The sequence below is a fragment of the Mustela erminea genome, chromosome 2 (assembly GCF_009829155.1).
Source record: "Mustela erminea isolate mMusErm1 chromosome 2, mMusErm1.Pri, whole genome shotgun sequence".
NCBI lineage: Eukaryota > Metazoa > Chordata > Mammalia > Carnivora > Mustelidae > Mustela > Mustela erminea.
This window is the reverse complement of record NC_045615.1, coordinates 11,804,791-11,817,859: the sequence shown is the minus strand read 5'-3', so window position 1 is coordinate 11,817,859 and position 13,069 is coordinate 11,804,791.

Here is a 13,069-nt window from a genome sequence, read left to right as displayed (position 1 = left end):
GGGGAGATGTAGTAGGGTAACTAGATTGATAAATTTTATTAAGCTGTAGGGAAAAAAGAATTCATTAAAGATAATATATGATAGTCTATTTGGAAGTTTCTGTACTATTATGGTTCTCTACCACACCAATGAAAATGTTATACTTTAGCACCTGGGTGGCTCAGTTGGTTAAATGACTGCCTTTGGCTCAGGTCATGATCTCAGCGTCTTGGGGTCAAGAGCCATATAGGGCTCCCTGCTCAGTGGGGAGCCTCTTTCCCTTTCCCTCTGCCTGCTGCTCTGCCTTGCCATGCTCTCTCTCTCTCAATCTCTCTCTCAAATAAATAAAATCTTTAAAAAAATAAAGAAGAGAAAATGTTATAATTTCTCAGGAAGTATGTCTTTTGTGTCAGTCTATAAAAGAATGTTATGAGGACAAATTCACTCTGACTCAAATATTTTCAGAATATGTTTTCCTATTACCTGTTTGCAAGCTGACATCTTAGGAATTATTTCTGGTCAATTTAAATTAATTAAGGACACTTTTAACACTATCTTATTTAAAGATAATTTTTTCTATTGTAATCAATACTCCATAATAATTACCAAATATATATCAAGAGAGCTATGGAAAGCAAATCAGTATTTTAGGATTCTGCTCACAATTTAGAGGTGTCCTCTAAAAAAGATTTAATTTAATTTAAGGATCTTAGGTCTTTTTTGGCTTTTGGCATCTTGTAAAATATACCTTCCCTTTAGTCCTAGAAAAATATCCACATACTCTAAGAATTTAGGTCACTTTAATGATGAGGTTAATATTCAATATGAAATAGGTTTCTCAACTATCTGCAAGAAAGAAGGACAAATAAAAATACTGGATCCTTATTAAATGTGCATAAATGAAAAATTCTTTTTTTTAACTTTAAACTACCATTACTGAAACTTAATAGTAATTACTTATAAAACAAATACAATGGATTGTCAGCTGAGCATCCTGTGTATTGATGAGGGAATTAAAAGAAAAATTATGAAACAAAGTGGACAACAAATCTCAAATTTTTAGAGGTGTCCAAGGTTGAAATAAACATCTGTTTCTGACTTCATCCTTTAGGTTGAAATGTCAGTCTGCTTATCCAGTTTGTACTTTGCACCTTTCACCTATTCGTTCTCTACACATTCTGATTTTCTTACAGTTTGGCTAATTTGTTGTAGAAGTATAGGAAGCAGGAAAAGATTTAATCCTGTCTGGATTGAGCCCATAGTGGTTGAATTGATGGAGTCTAGAGCCAGTCTATAGGTATAAGAGGTAAAATAGGAGAACTTAAACAAGTGGGAAACAGTGAAAAGTTATTTTTTCCCAGAAACTTGGGCAGTAATTTTTGAATGAGAATGAGACTTGTGGTTAACTATTTAATATGTAAGAGTTAGGACAGTGGAAAGTAATAATAAGAGTTAGGATTAGGGTTAGGCATGGGGTTAGGTTTTGTTAAACTTTAGGTGATAGTAAGACACAATGTGCAGCCATAGGTCATTTGTCAAAAATGAGTTTTAAAGCTTGAATAATCTGAGTTTTATATCAGTTGTCCACATGTTCACAAAACCCAGAATATAGGGCAAAATTATTGGTGGATAATACATTAGGAAATAAGACATCCAATTTTTTGAAGTTTGTGTAGGACTAATTTGGTAGTTGGTGTATGAATAGGAAAACAGGCTAAATGGTGGTTTAATGGAATGGCTAGTTATTAGACTTGTGGTTTGGAAGTGGATTTGAGTAAGAGTGAACTGCAACCAGATGTCTGGTAGTATGGCATATGGGTATTCTGAATACGGAAATCTTTTCTGCTGGTCTTTCCATGCTTTTCAGCTGTCAACTGGTAGTTTTGTGTAGTAGAATTAGCTATGAATAAGGAGCTATCCATGGAGAAGTTTGATAGAGAAGTGATTGTTGTTGCTTTTTATGAAAGGGAAATTCCATAAATGAGAGGAAAATAATTCCAGAGAAAAAAGTTCAAAGAACATAGAATCAAGATTCACCAAAAATAAGCAAAAATGGGCACACAATCTAAGGGATGATAGGCCTTTAATTAGGTATCTTTCAATTTCATATTATTATTGTATTATGTTATATATATTATATTAGATTATATATTATAATATATAACATAAAATTATTATATATTATATTAGATTATACAATCATATATAATTTACATATTTATATTATCCACTATGGGAAGCAGATTTGATTAGTCTTTTTTAGCTCTCTTATAGCCAAATTCAATATCTTATGTTTTTTCAACTACATCAAGAATTTTTACTTTTAACAATCTCACTTTAATGATCTGGTGAAGACTGGTTATTTACCAGATAAATAAAAATAAAAATTTTATATGTAAAATATTGAATTAATTTTACAAATTTCTAATGTGTATCTTTGCCCCATCCCTTCTGTCTAAATTTGAGCTCCATATTATTAAATTTTCTTGAGGTGTACAGTCATTTAGTTTTCCCAAGTTTGTAGCACCATGTGTGCACATTATGTGTTACACTTTATTGAAAGAAGAAAGCAACAAATCACTATCCCTAGCCAGACATTGTGCTAAAAACAGATTTCATTTTCACAAATATGTGGTAATACATTTTTGTTACTAAGATGATTTTTTGTTTCTATATTTCACACAAAAGATGTATACGTATTTTTATTTATGAAATAAATGTGGTTTATTGTCAAACCTAGGACAGTGGTTATCTTGCAATCTTATAAATGCAGGCTTTGATGTCTTGCCACTGTAAGACAATATTAACTTACCCAAAGCCCTCCTCTTTCCTTCTAAGATTACTGATTTCCTTTGCATTTCTGAAGGAGCCTTATTTTACCTTCAGTGTATGCGGATCTCCAGCTGTTTGATTTCCTTCCATTTTGCATGGCTAGATGTTTTTAAAATTCTGTTGTTCTTAAGAGAAGAATCAAAGATAAACATATTTGAGTAACATCCATCACCAACCCCATATACTCCCTCTTCAAATATTGCTGTTTTGTCTTGATTACAGAATGAAAGTACCATTATAGTAGCTACCAATATTTGTGAAAACAACCGATGCCTTGATCCTTGCAGTTTCATAGTCCTAGATGAAAAGAGGATCTCAGGAAAGAGACAAGATAATAAATAATTATATATATCACAGACATTGAGAAGAAAATATGTGAGTAATTTTTGTATCTCTCCTGAGTAATGCCACTAAATAATTCCTTAAAAAAAATGAAAGGAAGACATATGTATTGGTAATTATACCTAGCCCATATGTGTACATCAAGAATTCTTCATCAAAACATGATAGGTGGTGCGCCTGGGTGGCTCAGTGGGTTAAGCCTCTGCCTTCGGCTCAGGTCATGATCCCAGGGTGCTGGGATCGAGCCCCACATTGGGCTCTCTGCTCAGCGGGGAGCCTGCTTCCTCCTATCTCTCTGCCTGCCTCTGCCTACTTGTGATCTCTCTGTCCAATAAATAAATAAAATCTTAAACAAAACAAAACAAAACAAAACAAAACATGATAGGTATTCACCTTTCCTTTAAGAACACTTTGTTTTATATATTTATTGTGGAAATGTTCATATGTATTCATATATTTAGAAAACAGTATAATGGATCCACATGTGTCCTTCATCTAAGTTCTATAACTATCAGCCTATGATCAATCACCATAATTTTGTACACCCAGTCTCACCTTGCCTTACTACTATTTAAGACAAAATGCAATGCAGTATAATGAGTCATGTCTTGAGCCCAACATGCCCCCATTTTAACACATACCTTTTTCTTCCTCCTCCAGCTCATACCTCCCCCACCCTTGTCTTGTCTCTGTCCTTCATCTTATTTTTTTTTCTTTTAGTGCTGCTACTCTAATAATGTAACTTAGCAAGAGAACAGATTAAAGGTTAGCACCACATCCAGCTTAGAAGGAAGAAACAGAACAGTGATGCTTCCTGACCTGCCCTCTTTTGATCTCATCAGTGGTTGAATATAGTGGCTCCACAGTGGTTGTGGGAGAGATCCTGGTGCATGTAAGGCTCTCTATGTTCTGGTTGGGGGTGTGTCAGTTCCTTTCTGGATGGTTCCAGGTTGGGCACCCCTGTTACTTTGACACCCAGAAGTGTTGATCCCTTGAGACATCACACTGGCATGAAGCCTCCAGGCTTATATCTTACAGCCTGCATTTTGGATACCAGAGGCACATACTCCACATGAAGATCAAAAAACTTTTTTTTTTCTGTCCAGAACCGCCCAGTGTTTACCTGCACAGACCAGGGTGTTCTCCTTGAGGATCAGCTTTTAGTCCTGAAGGAATCCTGTTATCACAGTTATGTGGAAGGGGACACAGAATCCCTAGTTGCTCTCAGTACCTGTTACAGGGGCTGTTGATCAATATGATAGACAAATGACATTGCTTATGAAATTGAGCCCAAAAGACCTTCCACCACATTTGAACAGCTGATATATAATATCAACAGTGTGTGCAGAGCAGATTTGCATCCAAAGAAAGTCTATCCCTATGTCGCATCTGGCAAGAGCTTATTCACCTGAGACCTGCAATATGATCAATATGTTGTCGTAACAACAGACATCACTGCCACTGCAAGCATGAGTGGAACCCTGCTGACTGTGTAGTAGAAGGCTTTGGAAGTAGTAGAGATAGTGGCAGCCCCTCACAGAAAGAAGAATAAGATACAAAGGAAGTTTTACATGATACTACTTCGGATAATTCCATTTTGCTTCTTATGTGGTTTATTACCCTTGCTTTTTCTAAGAAATGAAGAAAAGGATGAGAAAAAAGAGCAGAACGTTCCACTTGCTCCATCTTCACTAGAGAAACAAAACCAGAACACTCCACCTGCACAATCTTTAGTATAGAATCAATAGGGTTCATAGTTCACCTAAGAAAGTAGGTCAAGAAATTTCAACTTAACCTAAGAAGGAAGGGCAAGAAGTTATTTTAAAAAAGAAACTCAATTCCAAATGAACTTTCCCATGTATTAAGTTTTAGTCTTCGGGCAACAGAAAAGTTACAGCATGTGTCACAGGTTAATGACAGAAAATCCTAATGAGTTTTTATCATTGGGAATCATAAATGTTAGTATATGTGCTGCCGAAGCGAGCACGGGAATCATAAATGTTAACCATTAAAAATTAGTGAACTACATAGTTCCTACCATCTTTATACTTATTTTAAGCAATTTTAGTGGTTAGTTTTTCGTGGAATTAATCTCTGTATGTTCTTAAGCAAAGCGCACCTCATCGATTCTGTGTGTGTGTGTGCGCGCGTGTGTGTGTGTGTGTAACTTGTCTTTTATTTTCACACATCCTTCCTTTTTGAATTCTACTTTGTCTCAAAGGGAATGGGAACCTATAAATTGTACTTCTTCTCTGATGGACTTCTCCCTGTGTGCAAACTGGGGGACTGGAGTGACTTTGGAAACCTGGGAAATTTTTGGATTGGTCTACACAACAGTGTTGCTTCATTAACAGCTTTCACCTTGGCATCAACAGTCATTTTCTTTCTGTACAATATTTATATAGATATGTAGATGATATATAGATGGTAGATAGGCGATAAATAGAACATGTGTCTCTGTGTGTGTATATATATAAAAGCAATTTTCAGAACCAACTGATAATTATCAGTAGAAGAGATACTAGCATTTCTATCAAGTGTCCTTCCTTGCAGTTCTAGACTCTAAGCCTCTGAGTCCTCCTCCAAATCCCTTAAACTCAGCACACTTTGGACAACCCTTTCCCGAGAGGTCGAAGTTCTAGATCCATGGGACCTACTCCAAAGGTTTGGTTCCAATAAGCACACCTCCTCCTTTTGATCTCCAGTCTTTAGGGCAATGGCTGCACTTCCTGTTAGGAAAGCATGACTTCTCATGGAGGGCGTTGCTTATTGTGATTGAATTCTGACTGATAGAGTACTTAGAGTTGGCCCAGGTGCAGGACATCTGCTGAGGGAAAGAGAAATCCCCAGTGTCTTAGTTACCATAGAGGGTTAGATGGACTCTCAACATTGACATCAAGGGCTCTAATTCACTATCAGATTTCCCCAAGTCACAAGAGCTTAATCTGAGAGCTCTGTGGAATGCTGGTGAGCTCCTCTTTGAAATTTCTCAAAGGCACCGATTGCAAAATCATGTTGTATTTTGAACACAAGACATCAAAAGGAGGCTTATCTCAAGCAAAGGATGTCTCTCTCTATAATACATTTATCTGATTTTGATCTTGCATGTGGCAAGAAATAGAGGCTGGGGTGTGAACCTCTTGGTGATAGAGCCCAACCATCCATAAGCTTAAGAGTTGCAAAAATGGAGTGACATAAACTCACAACTGAAAGGCCAGCAAGCCCAAGCCTGAGCAACATAAGGAAAAAAGAATTAGCCCAGAATTTACTAAAAGTCATTCACCTTTGACCTGGCACAACCTATGATTTGATACAGGAAATCAATTCCTCAGCCTGTCTTCCTAACAGAGGAAAGAGAGAAAACTTTGGGGTTACCTAGAGCAGTTATGGGTATCTTATACACAATTCCTGCACACAATAAAAATTATCATACATGCTAAAAATCACAATTCATGACTTATTGCTAAGAGAAGAAAAAAAGAAAAAAAAAAAAAGAAAAGAGGAAAGAACATTAAGTATGACCCAGATAGTAGAGCAAGAGTACATGAAAAACAAAAATTAAAAAAAAACAATGATAACAGATTTAAAATGGAAAAAAAATATACAAAATATAACAAATGTAGACTATGCTCAGTATGTTGGAATCTATACAACAATTTCAAGTAGATATTATAGAACTAAAACATAAAATACATAATAGGCAATTCAGTGAATGGTTTGAACAGTAGTTTGGGTATTTCAGATTACAGAATTACTCATCTGGAAAACGTCAGTGGAAAAATCCCCACACTCCTCTATGCAGAAAAATCAAAACAAAATACATTTACAAAGTTCTAGCATCCCTAATTTGGAACCCAAAAAAGTAGCAAGAGACATGTGAACAGAAATGGTATTTAACAGCTCTTTTTTTAGCAATTTTTTTTAAAAAAGGAAAACATTGTTTCACTATGGGTCGCTTATTTCTCAGAGGCCTGGTCAATATTTCTTTCTCTCTCTTTTTTTTTTTCTTTTATTTTTGAGATTCTTAATAATCTATCTTCAAAGCATTCTTTATTCTGCCTGCGGGGAAGTCTGCTGATCTCTTCTAATAATTTTTTTGATATTATTTATTTCATCTCGAGATTTTCCATTTGTTTCTTATCTATGCATTCTTATTTCTCTTCAAATATATGGCTTATGCTGGGACACATGTTTAATTAGAATATGGAGATTTTGTCTGTTTTAGTTCATAGAATGTTTTTAAACATAAAAAAGTGAAATTAAAAATCAAATGGAAAAACAAAACAAATGGTGAAATCAACTAGGAAAGTCATCTTACAGAAAGAAAGTGAATCTAATTATAGAAATGTAATGGGAAGTGTATTGAGACAATACACAAGGAAGAAGCTGAAGACATAAAATTAAAAGTCAGGGCGAGTGACTCAGAGGGTTGAGTTACTGACTCTTGATCTCAGCTCAGGTCTTGATGTCAGGGTCATGAGTTCAAAGCCCTATTTAGGCTGCATGCTTGGCATGGAACTTACTTAAAAATAAGAAGTAATTAAGGGGGGAGACAAGATGGCGGGGAAGTAGGAGGAGGCGCCTTTTCAACCTGTACCCTAAAGTGAGCTGGTTACCTACCAAAGAACTCTGATCATCCATGAAATCAGCCTGAGATCAGAATTATACACGTCTGGATTTCTACAGGGGCAGAAGATGCCAGTGGGCAGTCTTTTTGTTTGTCTGTTTTTGTTTGTATACCTTATAAATCTTACTTTGGGGCCCATTTGGACTGAACCTTCTCTTTTATCTTCCTTTTCTTTCCTGTCTCTCTCTCTCTTTTTTTTCTTTTTCTTTTCTTTTTTCTCTCATTTGGGTGGGGAATCCTGATTGCTCAGAAGTGTTCCAGGGTGCACCTTGACTGCACCACGGCTGATACATCCAGCTACATCTGTTCAGTCATCTCTCACCAAAATGACTAGGAGGAGGAATGCTCAACAGAAGAAAAATACAGATGATAGACCTTCTGCAGCAGAGCTAGCAGCTATCAACATAGACAATATGTCGGAAAGAGAATTCAGGCTAACAAATATCCAGGCAATAGCTAGGTTGGAGAAAGCCATGAATGACCAAACAGAATTGATTAGGGCCAAACTGAAAGCGACCAGAGAAGATGTTCACAATGTTAGGGCAGAGCTAAAAGCTACCAGGGATGAGGTTCACAATGTTCTCAGTGAGTTCCAATTTAATCTAAATTCTCTCAAAGCTAGGGTAACTGAGACAGAAGATAAAATTATCTTCTGTGATCTGGAGGACAAGCAGATAGAGAGAAAGGATCAGGAGGAAGCCTGGAACAAACAGCTTAGAAACCACAAAAACAGAATCAGGGAAATAAATGATGCCATGAAACGTTCCAATGTCAGTATTATTGGAATCCCTGAAGGGGAGGAGAAAGAAAGAAGTCTAGAAGATACAGTGGAACAAGTTCTTCATGAAAATTTTCCCAATCTTGCAAATGGAAACAGCATTCATGTACTAGAGGCCGACCAGTCTCCACCCAAGATTATAGATTCAAGAAAAACATCAAGGCAGCTGATAGTCAAATTGAGGAATCATAATTGTAGATATAATCTCTTGAAAGCTGCTGGACAAAGAGGCTCATTTCTTACAGAGGAAAGCCCATCAGAATAACATCAGACCTGTCCACAGGGACCTGGCAAGCCAGAAAGGGCTGGAAAGATATATTAAGGGCACTAAATGAGAAGAACATGCAGCCAAGAATACTTTATCCAGCAAGACTGACATTCAAAATGGATGGAGAGTTAAAGAGTTTCCAAGACCGGCAAGGCTTAAAAGACTATGCAACCACCAAGCCAGCACTGCAGGAAATATTAAGGGGGGTTCTATAAAAAAGGAAAAATACCATTGAACAGAAATTTAGAGACCATTGAACAGAAAGAAAGACTTCAAAGGTAACACGATGTCAATAAAAACATATCTATCAATAATCACTCTCAATGTGAATGGCCTAAATGTGCCTCTAAAATGGCACAGGGTTGCAGATTGGATAAAACAACAGGACCCATCCATATGTTGTCTACAAGAGACCCATTTTGAACCTAAAGATACACCCAGACTGAAAGTGAAGGGTTGGAGAAGCATCTTTCATGCCAATGGGCCTCAAAAGAAGGCCGGGGTAGCAATTCTCATATCAGATCAATTAGATTTTAAACTAAAGACTGTAGTCAGAGATACAGAAGGACACTACATAATTCTTAAAGGGACTATCCACCAAGATGATCTAAGAATTGTAAATATCTATGCCCCCAATATGGGAACAGCCAATTACATAAGAAAACTGTTAATCAAGATAAATAGTCATATTGATATGAATATATTAATAGTAGGAGATCTTAACACACCTCTCTCAGAAATAGATTATCAAAGCAGGAAATCAATAAAGAAACAAGAGCATTGAATGACACATTGGACCAGATGGACCTCATAGATAATTACAGAACATTCCACCCTAAAACAACAGAATACTCATTCTTCTCAAGTGCACATGGAACGTTCTCAAGAATTGACCACATACTGGGTCACAGATCAGGACTCAACCAATACCAAAAGACCGAGATTATTCCCTGCACATTCTCAGATCACAATGCTTTGAAACTGGAGCTCAATCACAAGGAAAATTTCAGAAGGAACTCAAACACCTGGAAGCTAAAAGCCACCTTGCTTAAGAATGCTTGGATCAACCAGGAGATCAAAGAAGAACAGAAACAATTCATGGAAACCAATGAGAATGAAGACACTTTGGTCCAAAACCTATGGGATACAGCAAAGGCTGTCCTAAGGTGGAAATACATAGCCATCCAAGCCTCCCTCAAAAAAGCTGAAAAATATAGTACACACCAGCTGTCTCTACACCTTAAGGAACTGGAGAATCAACAACAAATCAAACCAACTCCACACATAAGAAGGGAAATAATTAACATTAGAGCTGAGATGAATGAGGTAGAAACCAGAGATACACTAGAACATATTAATAAAGCTAGAAGCTGGTTTTTTGAAAGAATCAATAAGATCGATAAACCATTGGCCACACTAATCCAAAAGAAAAGAGAAAGCCCAAATTCATAAAATTTTGAATAAAAAGGGAGAGATCACAACTAACACCAAGGAAGTAGAAACAATCATCAGAAATTATTATCAACAGTTATATGCCAATAAGCAAAACAACCTAGATGAAATGGATGCATTCCTGGAAAACTATAACTCCCAAAATTGAACCAGGAAGAAATTGACAACCTGAATAGACCGATATCTAGTAACGAGATTGAAGCAGTGATCAAAAACCTCCCAAAAAACAAGAGCCCAGGACCTGATGGATTCCCTGGGGAATTCTACCAAATTTTCAAAGGAGAAATAACACCTATTTTCCTGAAGCTGTTTCAAAAAATTGAAGCAGAAAGAAAACTTCCAGACTCTTTCTATGAAGCCAGCATTACCCTGATCCCCAAACCAGGCAAAGACCCTACCAAAAAGGAGAATTTCAGAACAATATCACTGATGAATATGGATGATAAGATTCTCAACAAGCTCTTAGCAAACAGGATCCAACAGCACATTAAAAAGATTATCCACCATGACCAGGTGAGATTCATCCCTGGGCTACAAGGATGGTTCAACATTCGCAAATTAATCAATGTGATAGAACAAATCAATAAGAGAAGAGAGAAGAACCACATGGTCCTCTCAATTGATGCAGAAAAAGCATTTGACAAAATCCAGCATCCGTTCCTGATTAAAACGCTTCAAAGTATAGGGATAGAGGGAACATTCCTGAACTTCATAAAATATATCTATGAAAGACCCACAGCAAATTTCATCCTCAATGGGAAAAGGCTTGCAGCCTTCCCATTGAGATCAGGAACACAACAAGAATGTCCACTCTCACCACTCTTATTCAACATAGTATTAGAAGTCCTAGCAACAGCAATCAGACAACAAAGAGAAATAAAAGTATCCAAATTGGCAATGAAGAAGTCAAACTCTCTTTCTTCGCAGATGACATGATTCTTTATATGGAAAACCCAAAAGACTCCACCCCCAAACTATTAGAACTCATACAGCAATTCAGCAACGTGGCAGGATACAAAGTCAACGTATAGAAATCAGTGGCTTTCTTATACACTAACAGTGAAAATACAGAAAGGGAAATTAGAGAATCGATTCCATTTACTATAGCACCAAAAACCATAAGACACCTGGGAATAAACCTAACCAAAGAGGTAAAGGATCTGTACTCAAGGAACTACAGAACACTCATGAAAGAAATTGAAGAAGACACAAAAAGATTGAAGACTATTCCATGCTCTTGGATCGGAAGAATAAACATTGTTAAAATGTCTATACTGCCTAGAGCAATCTATACTTTTAATGCCATTCCAATCAAAATTTCACCGGTATTTTTCAAAGAGCTGAAGCAAGTAATTCAGAAATTTGTATGGAACCAGAAGAGACCCTGAATCACTAAGGAAATGTTGAAAAACAAAAATAAAACTGGAGGCATCATGTTACCTGATTTCAAGCTTTACTACAAAGCTATGGTCCCCAAGACAGCATGGTACTGGCATAAAAACAGACACATAGACCAGTGGAACAGAGTAGAGAGCCCATATATGGACCCTCAACTCTATGGTCAAATAATATTCGACAAAACAGGAAAAAATATGCAGTGGAAAAAAGACAGTCTCTTCCATAAATGGTGCTGGGAAAACTGGGCAGATATATGTAGAAGAATGAAACTCGACCACTCTCTTACACCGTACACAAGATAAACTCAAAATGGATAAAAGACCTCAACGTGAGACAGGAATCCATCATAATCCTAGAGGAGAACATAGGCAGTAAACTCTTCGATATCAGCCACAGCAACTTCTTTCAAGATATGTCTCCAAAGGCAAAGGAAACAAAAGCGAAAATAAACTTTTGGGACTTCATCAAAATCAAAAGTTTCTGCACAGCAAAGGAAACCATCAAGAAAACAAAGAGGCAACCCGCAGAATGGGAGAAGATATTTGCAAATGACAGTACCGACAAAAGGCTGATATCCAGGATCTATAAGGAACTCCTCAAACTCCACACACACAAAACAGATAATCATATCAAAAAATGGGCAGAAGATATGAACAGACACTTCTCCAATGAAGACATACAAATGGCTAAAAGACACATGAAAAACTGTTCATCATCCCTAGCCATCAGGGAGATTCAAATCAAAACCACATTGAGATATCACCTTACACAAGTTAGAATGGCCAGGTTGATGCAGCCACTTTGGAGAACAGTGTGGGGATTCCTCAAGAAATTAAAAATAGAGCTTCCCTATAACCCTGCAATTGCACTCCTGGGTATTTACCCCAAAGATACAGATGTAGTGAAAAGAAGAGCCATCTGTACCCCAATGTTTATAGCAGCAATGGCCATGATCGCCAAACTGTGGAAAGAACCAAGATGCCCTTCAATGTACGAATGGATAAGGAAGATGTGGTCCATATACACTATGGAGTATTATGCCTCCATCAGAAAGGACGAATACCCAACTTTTGTAGCAACATGGACAGGACTGGAAGAGATTATGCTGAGTGAAATAAGTTAAGCAGAGAGAGTCAATTATCATATGGTTTCACTTATTGTGGAGCATAACAAATAGCATGGAGGACAAGGGGAGTTAGAGAGGAGAAGGGAGTTGAGGGAAATTGGAAGGGGAGGTGAACCATGGGAGACTATGGACTCTGAAAAACAATCTGAGTGGTTTGAAGCGGCAGGGGGTGGGAGGTTGGGGAAACCAGGTGGTGGGTATTAGAGAAGGCACGGATTGTATGGAGCACTGGGTGTGGTGCAAAAACAAGGAATACTGTTATGCTGA